We start from the raw sequence: 16,375 nt of genomic DNA on the forward strand, positions 1-16,375 counted from the left end.
CCCTGCCTTCCAGAGCCCTGGCCCATGTGATTCCTCCCAGTAGCTCCTTACTGTAAAACTCCCTGTAAAACAGAAGAGGGGAATAACGAATTCATCCTGAGGAAGCTGTATGCCAGGAACGCTGAAGTCTTGGACACCTAATTCATTTTACATTAAAAAATAATGAATTGAATAATGAAAAGCTCTTTGAGAGGAAAACACTTTAGAAGGCTTCCCCTTTCTAATCTTGCACTGCAACTTACATATGCAATATTCCCCTAGTTTTCTCTCACTTCGACTTGTTTGTCTTCTGTGTCTTATGGTGTCATGTTTGTGCAAAGACAAGTATTTCTCCCGTTTACCTGTACTTCAATAGTTTTTACACTCTCCTGAAATGCATTTCTGTTTCAGAATCCTCATATGCAGAAGACAGTACTGAGCCTATATTCAGCACATCATGGATGAACACATCAACTCACGCAATATTTTCTGAAAAATATTGGAGGCACTGAAATTCTCCTTTGACCACCTATTTGAATGAAAATCATCATGGCTGCTGTGCTTTGAGCCAATTCCACGTTGACAAGCCATACTCAGAATTTAGGTAGTTCTATCTTTCATTCCTGAAAGAACATGGACCAAGTTGTACCTAACTAAATGTCCATAGAGCAAATTTAAGGTAACCTAGGATCTCTTTTAGTCTTATTTGATATTAACAAAATATTTATAAAAAATCAGATAATTAAAATATTAATTAAAATAATCATTATTTACCTGATGGTCTCTTAGGGAATACCTGGAACAGATTGGCAGACGGTTCATGAAGCATAAAGATAACACTTCAAACTGAATTCTCAAATTGAAGAAGACACCTTCTGCAAATGCCACAGTGTTTGTGATTTACCAAAGATAACTCCTCACACATATGGTAAGTTTTTTGAAGAGAGTCCACCTGTCTTATATCAGAGAGGTAGAGGGATTTCTGGTTTATGAAATATGGTGAAAATCTTTCCATAGAAATAGATAGTGCGACTATCTTCAGTTCTGGTACTTACCTTACCCTGTCTCATATCAGCCAGAAACCAGGATTTAAGGAAAATTCACCTTGCCACTCAGGACAGTAATGTGATTAGTACCCATAAGCAGGGTTCATAAGCAATTCTATCATTCATGGAAGCTATAAATTGGTACACATAATAAATTTGTAGAAAATTTGCCTATAGTGTTGACTATTTATTTTGTCTCAGGACCATCGTCCTTGTTATATTCAAAAGTTCTATGAAAACGCAAAATGACCAAAACAGAGAACACCACTTCTATGAAATCAAGAATTTGTTGTTATCCTAAATATAATATTAGCAATCTAAGCAAAATATATTTTATTATTCCTCTAGCTGCACTAACACTTCACCTCTAACTAACACAAAAAAATCACATTAATAATATGTTTAAAATGCATACACAAGAAAATGTACTAGTAGCTACATCTTTACTTCAGTCTTATTTTCACCCTTCCAGTGTCCTCTGGGTCATAAGGCTGATGGAGTCAGTGTCCTCAAGCAGAAAGGCGGTGGGTTCTGTGTGTTATCAGTGTGCTAAGTCTACAGTAGAAGGAGATTGATTTCTGGAGATGAGGGTCCCTTCAACCTCATTCTTTGAGTCTGATTGGGACTATTTTTATACATTTTCTTACTTTAGCCTGCTTGCTGGTCATTAGTTTCCAGGTAAAGTTCAAACATTGCCCAGTAGCATCCCCCATCCTCAGTTGACATCAATTGCTTGCTACACTGTGACCATTTTGCTTGGTCAGATCTTTGTTCTATGTGGTATTCACAGAATTGAAGCTGAAGCAGGGCATAAAACTGTTACTTCAGTAGTAGATAGTTGTTATAGCAAGGTAAAGTACACATTGGCCAAAGCAACCTTGGACTAGTCCTGAGACCTTTCATTGTAAAATCAATATGAAACCTATCTTCTTGTGCCAGCAATAAAAAATAATCATATTTAATGAGCTATTAAACTATGCACAATAGGATAGATATTTCTTCATTCCTGGATTCAAATCTGAAATGAGAACAGTAGTTTTCATGTCAGAGAACCCTGACCTGGAGCAGAGCACAGGTTGGCTTAGGACCTCCAATGCGCTGACTACAAGAATGCTAATCAATCTGAACTACTTGGTTTGGCGACCGTTAGTCCTTGATCCATTCAGTGTACACATTGTGTCTATGACATGAAAAGCATCTCAAAAACCATAACCCCGCTAGATTTGAGCAGATATTGTAGGAGAAGAAAAAGGTATATTTTTAACACAAAAACTGTTTCTTTTAAAAAGTCAAGTCCTTTCCTTCATTACATGTAAGAACTAAAGTAACTATAATATGGGAACATCAGAATAAACAAGCAAAAAGAGGAAACCCCATTCCTTTCAACATTAGTGCCAAAAAAGGCTAAATAATTTGGTAGACAATGATAATAATTAAAAAATATGTATTAATGTCATCATCTGGATAGGATCATAGTTAAATTCTAACAAATTTATGACCTAAACAACTGAAAAAAGAACCTTTAAATAAGGAAACTCAGAGTAATATTAAGACTCAGAAATATATGTATTTTTTCCTGGTGTTAAAGTACAAAACCTCATACTTTCTCCGTCAGAGTATATCAAGATCCTTTGATGGTTTTATGGGCTTAGATGCCTGGTATCCCTTTTTGGTAATCACTGTAACAGATGTTGGATTTGAGGAAGCAATTTGTTAAATTCTGAGTAGCAAATTACAGTCATACCGTACAGCTTGATAAATGATTAGTGTATAATCATATACTTAGGTATTTCATTTTTGGAACAGCTGAAATGTTTTGAAGGTGTATTTTAACAAGGACATTAACAAAGCTGTAACATACTATGTCATCATAATGAACAGATCAAAACTCTTTTCAAATGATTATTAATAAATTCATTTCCTGGTCAACATGATCACGCTCACATTTCAGTATTTTACAGCAAAATTACTGAAGAACAAGTATTTATTGCAGGCTTAACAAAGTTTCAAGTCCTGCACTACTAATCAGAATTTCACCAGCATATTCAGAAACAGGAGACTTTGCGAACCTTCTTTACATCACTATCTTCCCAAATTTTTGTCTTCACAGCCTGTACTGAAAGTCCACAGAGAGCTTGTGCACCTACACTATAGAAAAATTCTAAAAAACAACATCTAATTACTAGATGCAAGGTTAATTTTAAACAAAAAATTGTTTACCTCATTCTAGACTTATACTTCTCATAAGTTTATGGATAAAGCACACTCAGCTTTCACAGAAACACCGAACAAAAACTCCTTCCTAAAATCCCTTAGAATCATAGAATCATAGAAAGTTTTGGGTCAGAAGGGACCCCTAGAGGTCATCTAGTCCAACCTCCCTGCAGTGAGCAGGGACACCACTAACTAGATCAGGTTGCTCAGAGCCCTGTCCAAACTGGTCTTGAATGTTTCCAGGGATGGGGCCTCCACTACCTCTCTGGGCAAACCGTTCCAGTGTTTCACCACCCTCATTGCAAAGAATTTCTTCCTTATATCTAGCCTAAACCTACCCTGTTTTAGTTTAAAACCATTACTCCTCGTCCTGTCACTGTTGTCTCTACTAAAAAGATTGTCCCCATCTTTCCTATAGGCTCCCTTTAAGTACTGAAAGGCTGCAATCAGGTCTCCCCACAGCCTTCTCTTCTCCAGGCTGAACAAGCCCAACTCTCTCAGCCTGTCCACGTAGGTGAGGTGCTCCAACCCTCGCATCATTTTTGTAGCCCTTCTTTGGACCCGCTCCAACAGTTCCATGTCCTTCTTGTGCTGAGGGCTCCAGAGCTGAACGCAGTACTCCAGGTGAGGTCTCACCAAAGCAGAGTAGAGGGGTAGAATCACCTCTGTCGACCTGCTGGTCATGCTTCTCTTGATGCAGCCCAGGACATGGTTGGCCCTCTGGGCTGCCAGCGCACATTGCCGGCTCATGTCCAGCCTTTTGTCTATCAGTACCCCCAAGTCCCTCTCGGCAGGGCAGCTCTCGATCCTTTCATCCCCCAGCCTGTATTGATACAGGGGATTACCCCGACCCAGGTGTAGGACCTTGCACTTGGCCTTGTTGAACCTCATGAGGTTCACACAGGCCCACCTCTCCATCTTGTCCAGGTCCCTCTGGATGGCATCCCGTCCTTCTGGTGTCTCGACCGTACCACTCAGCTTGGTGTCATCTGCAAACTTGCTGAGGGTACACTTGATGTCGTTGTCCATGTCATTGATAAATATATTGAACAGCACCGGTCCCAGTAAGGACCCCTGAGGGACTCCACTCGTCACTGGTCTCCATCCGGACATTGAGCCGTTGACCACTACCCTTTGGCTGCAACCATCCAACCAATTCCTTATCCACTGAACGGTCCACCCATCAAACCCATGGCTCTCCAATTTAGAGAGATCGATGTTGCGGGGAACAGTGTCAAAGGCTTTACAAAAATCCAGATAGATGACGTCCATTGGTTTTCCCTTGTCCACTCTTGCTGTTACATCATCATAGAAAGCCACTAGGTTGGTGAGGCAGGACTTGCCCTTGGTGAAGCTATGCTGGCTGTCTCGAATCACCTCCCTGGCCTCCATGTGCCTTAGCATATCTTCTAGGAAGATCTGTTCCATGATCTTCCCAGGCACAGAGGTGAGGCTGACAGGTAGGTAGTTCCCAGGGTCTGCCTTCCTGCCCTTTCTGAAAAGGGGCACAATGTTTCCCTTTTTCCAGTCACTGGGAACTTCCCCTGACTGCCATGACTTTTCAAATATCATGGAGAGTTGCTTGACAACTACATCAGCCTGTTCCTTCAGGACTCTAGGATGCATCTCATCAGGTCCCATGGACTTCTGTACGTTTAGGTTCTTCAGGAGGTCCTGAACCTGGTCTTCACTTACAGCTGGAGGGATTTTACCCTCCTGGTCTCCTTCATGCCATCCATCGACTCGGGAGGGGTGAGGAGAGAGGTTGCCAGTGAAGACTGAGGCAAAAAGTTGTTGAGTACTTCAGCTTTCTCCTCACCTACTGTTGCCTGTTTGCGGTCTCGCTCATGAGCTGGGGTACGCTTTCTTTGACCATCTTTTTCCGGCTGTCATACCTGTAGAAGCCCTTCTTGTTATTTTTTGCATCCCTTGCCAAGTTCAGCTCCAGCTGTGCCTTGGCCTTCCTGACCCCATCCCTACACAACCGGGCAGCTTCCCTATACTTTTCCCAGGAAGCCAGTCCCTGCTTCCACTGCCTGTGCAGTTCCCTTTTCTTCCTTAGTGTGACCAGAATCTCTTGTCTCAGCCATGCCAGTCTCTTCCCTTCTCTGCTCGACTTCTTACACTGGGGATCGAGAGCTCTTGCGCTCTCTGGAATACATCCTTAAAGACCTGCCACCTCAGTTCTGTTCCCCTGTCCTGGAGGACTCTTTCCCAGGGAGTCCTTCTGACTATCTCCTTGAAGAGCTGGAAATTTGCCCTCCTAAATTTCAGGGTCCTGACTATGCTCTTCGTTATTCCCATTTCCCTTAGTAGCGTTAGTTCCACCAGCACGTGGTCACTGCAGCCCTGGTTACCTCCGGTCTTGACATCCCCAAGGAGCTCACTCGCACTGGTGACCACCAGGTCTAGTATCTCATCCCCTAGGGTAGGGGTGCTTATTACCTAGCTTAAAAAGTTGTCCTCAATGCATTCTAGGAACCTGCTGGATTGCCTACAGCTTGCTGTGTTGCTTTTCCAGCAGATGTTGGGGTGGTTGAAGTCCCCCAGTAGGACGAGAGCCTGCGAGCGTGAAGCCTCCTGGAGTTGGAGGAAGAATGCTTTGTCTATCAGCTCCTCTTCATCTGGCGGCCTGTAGTAGACACCAACCACTAGGTTCCCTTTGTTGCCTCTCTCTCTGATTCTTACCCATAAGCTTTCGACCTTCTATCATCTGTTCTAGAAACTTCTAAATTTTTCAAAATTTTTGGTTCTGTTTTGCTATTATATGTTATATAAGCAACAGATAGCTTTGTTATTATGTTTGTATTGAAACTCTCTTCTGGAAAAATGACAGGCTACACTTTGGCAGAATCAACAAATCCTTGTTTGATTCTTTTCCCAAAAGAGAAAAATCTGATTAAGGGGATTTTTACTATTGTCTTCACATCCTGAATATGTCATGATTGCCAAAGACATGTAGGCTATTTACTTTATATTTCATATTATACAGCACAAATAATTTATCCAAATGTTTAAATAAAGACTGAAGCTAAATTAGCAGGCCTGTTCTGTTACATTCAGTTAAGTCCTTAGACTGTGCTAGTGTTCTTGCAGGAGCTAATTTGCCTAAACTCATTAGACCTTTATTTCAAATTTTGTTTTTCTTTTTCTGATATTTAAACCTCACCTTCTACACTTCCTTCCATTATGAAATAATATTTTCTTTATTTCCAGAAGTCATATTTATTCTTACCTAGTTGAATACAAGCCACTATGGTGTTCAGAAATTACAAGCTTTTAAACAAGCTTAGAGAAGAGCAATAAGGGAACAGTCAATCCAGAGACAAACCATAGGAATGGAAAATACTAATACGCCATTTTTGGCATACTAATAAATCAGAAAACTGTGGGAGCTATAAAAGAGACAAAAAGAGATAATCTATCAGTAATTGTATATTTAATCTTTCTCTATGTTTATTTGAAATCTATACGTAAATGAATGTGAAAAAAAAGAGAAAAATATGTAAAAGTATTGCCAGTAATATGTAACAGTGGTTAAAAACCATCAGGAATTATCTGTATCTACTCATCAAGGAAGAATCCAAAAGCATTATACAGAAAATAGGCTCTTGTTTTTGAAAAACTCTGACTTTCTTTGGGAAAAATACTGGATTGTCAGACAAATGAACTTGCAGATGTTTTTATCTCAGTTGTTTGGAATTTTGATGATCAAATTCTCAAACTTATATGAAGTTGTAGATATGGCTTATTATGGAAAATATTTCATTCCATGACTATAACATGAAAGTCATAACAGGTGTTTTTACAAAGAGTTTATTCTTTTCAATATTTCACTTTGCTTAGGAAAATATTGAAAAGCCTTTCAAAACACAAATAAGAAAATCCACATAAAATGTACAATTATGCAAAAAGCTCTTAGACCATTGACTGAGGTGCCTCATCTCTTAGAAACGTCTCATTGACATGAACCTTATAACTAAAAGTAGTTAAAATGAACCACAATTAGTCAATATTTTCCATCTCATTTGGATGATCATGAACATATTGTGCACCACAAACAAATGTATCTATAGAGTGAATTCACCTTTGGTTTACAAAGGATTTGCCATTTTATGATCAAAACCATTAGATTTCTTTGTATTGCTGTTGATGTGTAACAAAGCTTTTTATATAACTGATAAACTACAGATAGATGAAAGGGCCACTTCCTCATTTCACTGTATGTCATCCTTTTCCTCCCCTGTCATTCTCAGTTCTCCTCATCAGATTGGCCAGCTGGCTGGCAAAGATGCTTTTGTCCCCCTTAGTCAGGTGGAGCTCATCTTTTCCAAGCAGTCCTTGATTCTCAAAGAGAGTCCCCTTGACCATAGAAACTCCAGCCCTACTGCTGGCACCAGCTGCACAAATAGTTGTTGACCCACAGGATCCTTCTTCTTAAGGCCTTTCATCTCACTGGCAGGATTGAGGAGAAAAACATCTAGTCCACCAGGATCTTGCCCCCAGACACATTCAGTCATGTGTGATAGTTTTCAGGTGTCGTCTGAAAGTATCGCTGGTGTGCACATGGTAGATCAGCAGATTTTAATAGTCTGAGGGCCAGAGACACCTCAACAATCTTTCCGTAACATAGTGGATCTGAGTGCTCATCATGCAACAAACCTCCGTAGAAACAGGTCTGGTCAGCAGATCGGGCCTTTCCGCACAGCAGGGTGTCACACACTGCTATCAGTTGCCACTTCATCCTGGTTGCTGTTGCAGCACTCAGACTCAGCCAGCTCAGATGCTTCACTGGACACAGCTCCCAAACCTTTGCCTGCAGTCAGGGTAATAAATCTCTTCAGTACTTGCAGATCTGCAAGCAGATCAAGATCTTTCCTCCTAGTGCCAGAAGCCACAAGCTTCCAGCCTTTGTAGGAGCCTCTACTTCCCACACCAAAGGGCATAGACTTTGCCTGCCCTTCCTTTGGTACAGCTATGGGTTTAGGCTCCTGAAGCTGCAGTGTCTTGCAGATGATGTGGTTATCTCTTTGTGGTGATCTCTGCTGCTGCGGAAACTGCTGACCTCCTTTTTCAGTTTTTTCTCTTGGTAACACAGACCGTCCACTCCCACCCAACTCTTGCAGGCAAGGAATCCACCCCCTGCTGTCCCAGGTTCAGCAAGTGGTTCCAGGTTTCCCAGAAGCCAAGGACCTGGACAGCTGCATTTTCCTTGGGTCTGGACTGAGGCCTCTGATATTACAAGGATAATTGCTTCAACACATGTTGGAGAGCAGTTCTGGCAGTGCACCACCACCACTGCAGAACATATGCACTGTTCTCGGCAGAGTTACTGGCCCCCTTCTCTTTGCCCTTCTCTGCAAACTTCTGTGCAAAATGCTACACCTATGGGCTCCCTCTATTATCTACACTCATATACTGGTAACATCTCAGTAAGTTTTACAAAAACCTGTTACTTTCTTATTCACCTCTATTACATTATAATATAGTACAATATGGATTAAGATATATCCGTGATAATACAAGGCAAGGTCATGAATGGTGTCCATAATTTATACATGTATTAATGTAAGAAAAAAAAATTTAAACACCTTTCTGTATTTGCTGTAATCTCAATATTAATTTCCTTCTTGTATACCTGTTAGACTTTTTTGTTAGCTCAATTTGATGAGAAGACTGGAATTGCAGATCAAGAAATTCATGTCAATTGTCAGAAATTTCCTCCTTGCTTAACAGGTTATTATTTCTTTTGCGATTAAATGTTTATAAACTTTTTTGGTATTCTTATCTATCTTCTTCTCTATGAATTCGTAGTTCAGCTCTTTTCCTTTTCCCATCATCTGTTTAAGATTTCTTCCAATTCTATATTCTCTCTCTCTCTCCATTTCCTTGCTTTGCTCCTTCTTTTGAGTTTTTAAATTCACACCTTACAGTCCAAGAAAAAAGAGGAGGGTAACATCTGAGTGCATGTCAAATGCTCTATTTAGTGGCAGTAACAGAAAGAAAAATACATGTTTCTAAAGGTGCTGCAGATCTCCACTTTATTTCCCATGCACAAAGATGCCTGTGTTTCAAGTGAATATCCTTCAGAGAACAGCAAAAGCCACAGACACTTAGTTTATACAGGTTCAGTGCAATTGTACTAATTAATGTAAAAAATCATAAAGGGTTATTGAACTCAAATTTACAATAACTGGCTCAAATGAAAAAAAAAAAGAATAGTCTCTATGACTACTGAAAATTGGGAGAATTTAAGAGATTGTATGTTGAGAAAATATTATGTGCTCCATTTTCATTTCCTTCACTTAGTTTGTACTGCCAGTTGCTCTTCAAAATAGGTTGCCAGTTGACCTAGATGCAGGGCAGTCATTCACACATTCTCAAATTGCCAGAAATGTCATGAAAATGTAACCAGTATTCCAAACTATTTGGAACAGAAGCAGCTATTTCAGTGTTCACCCTACTATGATCTTTCGGAAACCTCTTCCTTTGGCTACAAAGTAGGACTTACTGTTTCAGCTGTGAGTAAAATCTGTGGCTTATAAGAAAGTATTATATGATTAAAGCACCCACTGAATGAAAGAAGAAGGTGCTGGTACAGGGGAGATAAAAGAGATTTGGAAAAGCCATGCTAAGTTTATACTTTGTGTATTCCTTACTGTTTTTCTAAGTGATTAGGATTGACCTTGATCACCTGAAAACCTACCAGATATAATATTAATAATGCTGATCTTCTTTGCTATTAAAAGCTGCAGTTTAAAAATTCCATTTTTCAGAATATTCAAAATCTCTAAACTTACTATACTGCAAAAATTTATACAAGGAAAGAAATTTTCTGCTTATATGGTCCTCTTCATCTCTAAGAATTTAGACTCAGATATTTTGTACTGAGTTAAACATGCTATGAATTTTGTGAGGCTATTGTAATAAAATGAATATGGTTTTATAACAGAACTAAACAGAAAAATTCTTTATGGGCTTATAGAATGCTATGTGGAGAATTAAGGTCCTTTTTCTACCCAAATCACCCAGACACATGCTATTCTCAGGATACTCCTGCTTATCAGCGACCTGAAAGTTACCATCAACAACTTTAGCAGAGAGGCAGATACTACCCCTAGATAATTTGATAGTTTACTACCAAGGTAAGGATAACATTTCCCATTTCCACAGTGCAGTTCCATAACTAATCTCCCACACAGAAAAATAATACTCTCCTAGCAATCAATTTTCATGAATTTGTCCATTCAAGAAAAGGTGAGAATCCCAAGCATCAGATCTTGAAAGCGAGGCAAGATTCGTGGGGCAGCTGATATGGGCCTACCACAGCTGTTTTGGCCAGCCCAGAGCTTGACATGGACACTCATGGAAGTGACTGTTGTGTCTATTACAGAAATTACATATGCCAGCCACCATAACAGGGTTCAACTCTAGGTTTCTGCTGATTCAACAAGCTGAACAGACTCTTCTATAATGTCCTTTTTATTAGCAGTGTTATTGCTCAAGCTGGGTGCCTCCAAAGAAGAATCTTAAACAAAAAAATCCTTGGGCAATTATATCCTTACAATCTAAATTCTCCACCCCTCATGCGACAATTCAGACCAATAGTAATATTAGGGTCTGGGGTCTTCCCATTCTTCATTGGATCCTTTCTCTTTCTCTAGGTGGGCCATTTCTTCTCTGATGTCTAAGGTTGCAGCTTCTGTTAATGAATGTAGCTTCCTAATCCTCTGACTTGAACCAGCTCTGGGCCCTTCTTTTACTTGACTAGGCATAAGTTCAATGTATCTAAGTGAAAATTCACAACTTGCAGTCTAAAGCTTCAGCAAATTTAGCTACTGATGCTAAGCAAGTTATGCTAAACAAGTTCTATATAAGTAGTATACCAAATCACGCAGCACTCAATGGTGTGGTGACTGGGACAGGTCTTAGCTAAATATAACTGTGCATGTGTGTGTGCATGTGCATGTGTTCATAAAATTTTCCTTGACACAGCTTCTCACTTGCTTGGTCCACTTCATAAATTGAGTTTAGTAGTATCATGTTATTTGGTGTTCTTTTTCCCTCATGACAGCATAACCTATTACTTCTATTCCTATTGCCCTGCCTTCAGCTTCTGGGAGTTAATGTACACTATGCTGATATATAAACCAGCAATTCAGTTAATTTAATATGAAATCAGAACTCCTAGTGAAATATTGTCCTATTATTAATTTCATTTAAGGTTTAGAAACAGTTGTACACCTGCCATATAAATATGAGTTACACAAATCCTTGTGTTTCTCCGCGTAGTTTGAAGTAAGGTATATTTTCCATTATTTCAATATCATTCAAGTAAAGCTAAGAGTGAAGGCTCCATTTGTTTAGACTTCACTTTGCTGTGCAATCAGAGAAAATTAAGAGTTAACAGACATTTCCCACAGACACCTTTTGTTTTTAATATCAGATGCAAATGGAGCAGAAAACTGGACCTGATCACCCTCAGATAACAATTGTAAGTCCTCAACACTCCGTAAATGAGAAGAATATAAGTTTACACATGATAGGATCAACAGGGTGTAATCGATGGCCTTGCTGGACTTGTCAAGTCCAGCAAGACAAAAGACAAACGGACTGAGGGAGTCAAGAGCCGAAGAGCTAACAAAGGAAGTAAATAACTGGTGCTTATCTTATCAAACAAAAGTAAGGGGGGATAGCCCATCACTGTAAACTCAGTGATCTGTGGGGCGCCGCGGAGGCTGCGCAGCAAGAGATTGCTTCAGAGATTGCTTTGGACAAAGCACAGATGGCCCCCGAATACGCATACCAAGATGCCCGCTCTGAAGGCGTGTCACACTGCTGAGTCCCGCTTCCGACGACACGACATTCCATGCCAAGAGCCAGTCGATACACAATAATTGACTTAGTCCCACCTCGCAAAAAGATTTCCAAACATATAAAAATTGGCACTTGAAAACTCTCTTTGGGAGGAGGAGTCAAGCGAGAACTTCACCTGACAGACGGGTCGACGGGCCTGAACCTCTCTTCCCCCCCCAAGAAGGGACGCCTTTTTGGTAAGAGTCGCGCCTCTGACTTTGTCAGACATATCCCCGGGAACACATTGTTAGCTAAAGCGCTAAACTATTACTTTGAGCTCAACTTTTGTAGACAGTGAATTTATCAACGGCAATTCCGAATCTGTGATAACTGTCGCTTGAATAAATTACCTATTGTTTCAACTTTGCGAAACTGTTTCAGGGAAAGTCCTTGGAAGGGCTCTGGCAGGCTAGTTGAATATCAGACTCCCCTTACCCCCTCCTTTAACGCGACAGTAAAAAAATTGGCGTAGTCGGCAGGATTGCCATGGATAAACTGCTACAAAAATACAAGTGTGCACCTTCACAAGCAGGAATTGAATGGGCCCAGAAATTCTGGAAAGATGAGGATAAAGTGGTAGAACGTATAAAACAGTGTTTAAGTGAGCAAAAGAGCAAAGGCACTAAAGGCAAAAAATTTATTTGTGCTGTATTAGGGGCTTGCCTATCTTGCGCGCAGAAAGAAATTGAAGAGTCCCCACCACCTGAAAAAATTGCAGATGTAGAATATGCTGCACTAAAATCAGAAAATGAAGTGTTGAAAACTTCACTGACTTTTGAAAAGGAAAGTGGAAAGAAATTTGAGACACAAATCGACACCCTAAAAGGTGAAATCGGTTACCTTAAATCGCAATTGTTTTGGGCCAATAGGCGAGAAAAACATTTAGAAGAAAAATTAAATCTCTCATTAAACCCGATACCGTCCTCGGTCTCAGCTAAACAAGTCCGCAAATTAACACAGTATGCGGATCCCGAGACGGGGGAAGGAGACATCTGGGACAGGGATGATAATGATGAACTGGAGGAAAATTCTGATTACGATTTGGCCCCAGAACCTATACCTATTCGACCATTGATTAAAACAGAAACCACCGATGAGGGTGGAGAACAGGCTCGTACTACTGTACGAACCATTCCATGGTCTCCTGCTGAATTGGCAAAATTTCAGGAAAAATATTCCAGGCGTCCGGAGGAATCCGAGATGGAATATGTGTGTCGAGTCTCCCTTACCGGGGGAGATCGAATCCTCTTAAACGAGGAAGAAGCAGGAGGCTACTGGGGTCCTGGAGTATTTCTAACTACCACTCCAGGTAATCATAATTATTCATTAACTATGCGAGCTGCTTATTGGGCTGGTGGCATAGACCCACATGACAGAGGAGAACCTTCTGTTATAAAAACCTCAGGGTTCTCTGATTTGGTGACATCTGTGCAAAAGGCTGCCTGCATACAAGCAATGCATGAGCGGGATGTGTTAATAAGATCCCCAATGTTAGCCCCTATAGATCCGGCAAGATTAACTCCACTGATCCGAGGCCTCCCAGACAGTTAAAACATATGTGGCCAACATACAAGATCGACTTCAAGTCGCTCGCCCCAGACAAGGCCGACGCCCACGTCGAGGGCAGGATCAGGATCAGGATCAGGACCAAGCTCAAAATCAAGTAATCACTTGGAGTGAATTTGTACAAGATATAGTAAACTACGGGCGCAGGATGGGATGGATCAGATCCCCACAGTTATCTGATCCGCCACCTCGGCGACTTCACCAGATTCACAGCCCTAAGGCTAAGCCCGAATGCAAATTGAAATTTGATACGGAGCGTAACGAGCTCTGGCGTAAAGCTCGAGCTATTGGGGTGCCACGGCATCTACTGATTGGTATATTCACGACTGACCTAAAAATTCTCGTACAGTCGTTAAGCCATAAGCTTAATTCAGCAAAGACAGGTCAGCCGGCAGAAAACAAAGCCACTTTTAACACTGCACCCTCCGCCCCACAGCAGGAGCTAATTGATCTGACAGACCCTCAGGCAAAAAACACCTATCCGCAGGGAGGGCTGTGAGCCTCCTTCCTCGGCGGGTACTAGCTATACAGTGGCTCTCCGATACGCCTCCCGAACCTCTCATTGCCATCCTGGTGGGACCAAAGAAAGTTTTTGTAAATTTTCTCATTGATACTGGTGCTTAAATTTCGGTAATCACCAAGGAGACTGCAACATGCTTAAATGTAAAACCTGGTCGCCGTAAAGTAAAATTTACAGGCATCGATGGAGACATAAGGAAATGCCCTACAGCAAAAATTACCCTGTGGCTCCCGGGCGAACAAAGATTAACCCGCACTGAAGTATTGGTCGGTGTTGCTAACACTAATATTTTGGGATTTGATTTGTTGTATGGCAGAGTGAGGAAACTCCCTGATGGTTCAGTTTGGAGTTTTGCTGGGCGAGAAATTAAACAGAATGAGCCTAAAAAAAATTAATTTATTAGAAATGTCCATATCTTTACCACCATCAAAAATTACTAACACAAAAGAGTACACCTTACCAGCAGCTGCGCAATCGGGTATTGACGGGTTGGTAAAAGACTTAGAAAACCGAGGCATCATCACTCGTACACACTCACCCTATAATTCCCCTGTCTGGCCAGTAAAAAAACCAAACGGGCAGTGGACACTCACGATTGATTACAGGCGATTAAATGCCAACACTGCACCTTTAACTGCAGCTGTACCGAGCATTGCAGAATTAGTAACTCAGATACAGGGAGCATCTCACACATGGATGGCAACTTTAGATGTAAAAGATATGTTTTTTATGGTTCCACTCCAGGAACATGATAAAGCCCAATTTGCTTTTACCTGGAAAGGGATACAATACACCTTTAACAGGCTGCCTCAGGGATATAAACATTCCCCCACGATTGCTCACAATGCTTTAGCTAAAACACTGACTGGAATTCCTATTCCATCAGACGTTACTATATATCAATATATAGATGATCTTTTGATTGGAGGGGAACAATTTGACACTGTTAAACAGGCTATGGATAATGTGACATTGCAATTCCCCCATCCAAGTGTCAGGGACCCGCACAGGAAGTTAAATTCCTAGGGGTCTGGTGGATCAAAGGAGCCTTCTCTATGCCTCCTGACACACTGGAGAAAATAGAACAGGGACAGGATGCCTCTAATGTTAACTTTAGTCCCTGGATTTTCTATCATTGCTCGACCCCTTTACAATTTACTGCAAAAAAAGAAATCATGGGAGTGGACAAACACAAACATTATACTTACCCAGTACAAGCTGAATGGTGTATTGAATTTCCCTCAAACTATGGATCTAAGTGTAGTCCACAATCTAATGACGTACCTTGTATGTGGACTATTGCTGATCATAGAACTCGTTTTACACAATGGAGAGAAAAGCCTCCAATTACCATGCTGCTAGGGCCAGTCCAATTATGGAATTGTACTAACAAGATAACTTGTTCTAATATTGATGACTACCCATGGGTATGGATGGTTGTAGACCTTTACCATGCTTTAAGAAGTGTATGTTTATGTCATAATTATAGTGCTCCAATCCCTAAGACAAGGTCAGAGTGTATGATAAAAGTGGATCCCAAACAGGTTAACACATGGGCATATCGTATAGTTTCTAGCAACAATGCTGAGCCACAGGCCAAAAGATGCCGAGTTCCTTTCCAGCATTATCTAAATGGACATAATAACCTCGATGAACTTGAAAATAGTACGTGTAGCACTTTAATGCTGCCTGCACCACCTGAAACTGTATGGGTGTGTTCTAATGGACAAATATCAGACTACATTCAACCCTACTGGGATGGATTAGAATGTACTCTAGGTATTCCAAGTTTGTGTCCTACTATAGCTTTTAATTTCATTCAATCCTTAACAAAATCACGAGGACATAGAGCTAAAAGACAGTCACAAATGTGGAACTCTATGCAAGAAAATGGTAATCTTTTTGCCTGGCCAAGCTATTATACACCAGCAATGAGAATAAACTTGGGAATGAAAGCTTTTTGGGGTTATTGGACAGTAATTACCAATAACCGATTATATATAGAAAATTTGACATGGCAAGTAGAATCCCTAGCAAACTGGACAAAAACAGTAATTAATGCAGTTGACTTGTAGCTGCAAGCTACATCCAAAATGACGCTACAAAATAGGTTAGCCTTAGATATGATTTTGTTAAAAGAAAGTGGTGTTTGTGGATGGCTAAATGCCTCTTATCATGATGAAACCTGTTGTGT

Source organism: Opisthocomus hoazin, chromosome 1 (assembly GCF_030867145.1).
Source record: "Opisthocomus hoazin isolate bOpiHoa1 chromosome 1, bOpiHoa1.hap1, whole genome shotgun sequence".
Taxonomy (NCBI): domain Eukaryota; kingdom Metazoa; phylum Chordata; class Aves; order Opisthocomiformes; family Opisthocomidae; genus Opisthocomus; species Opisthocomus hoazin.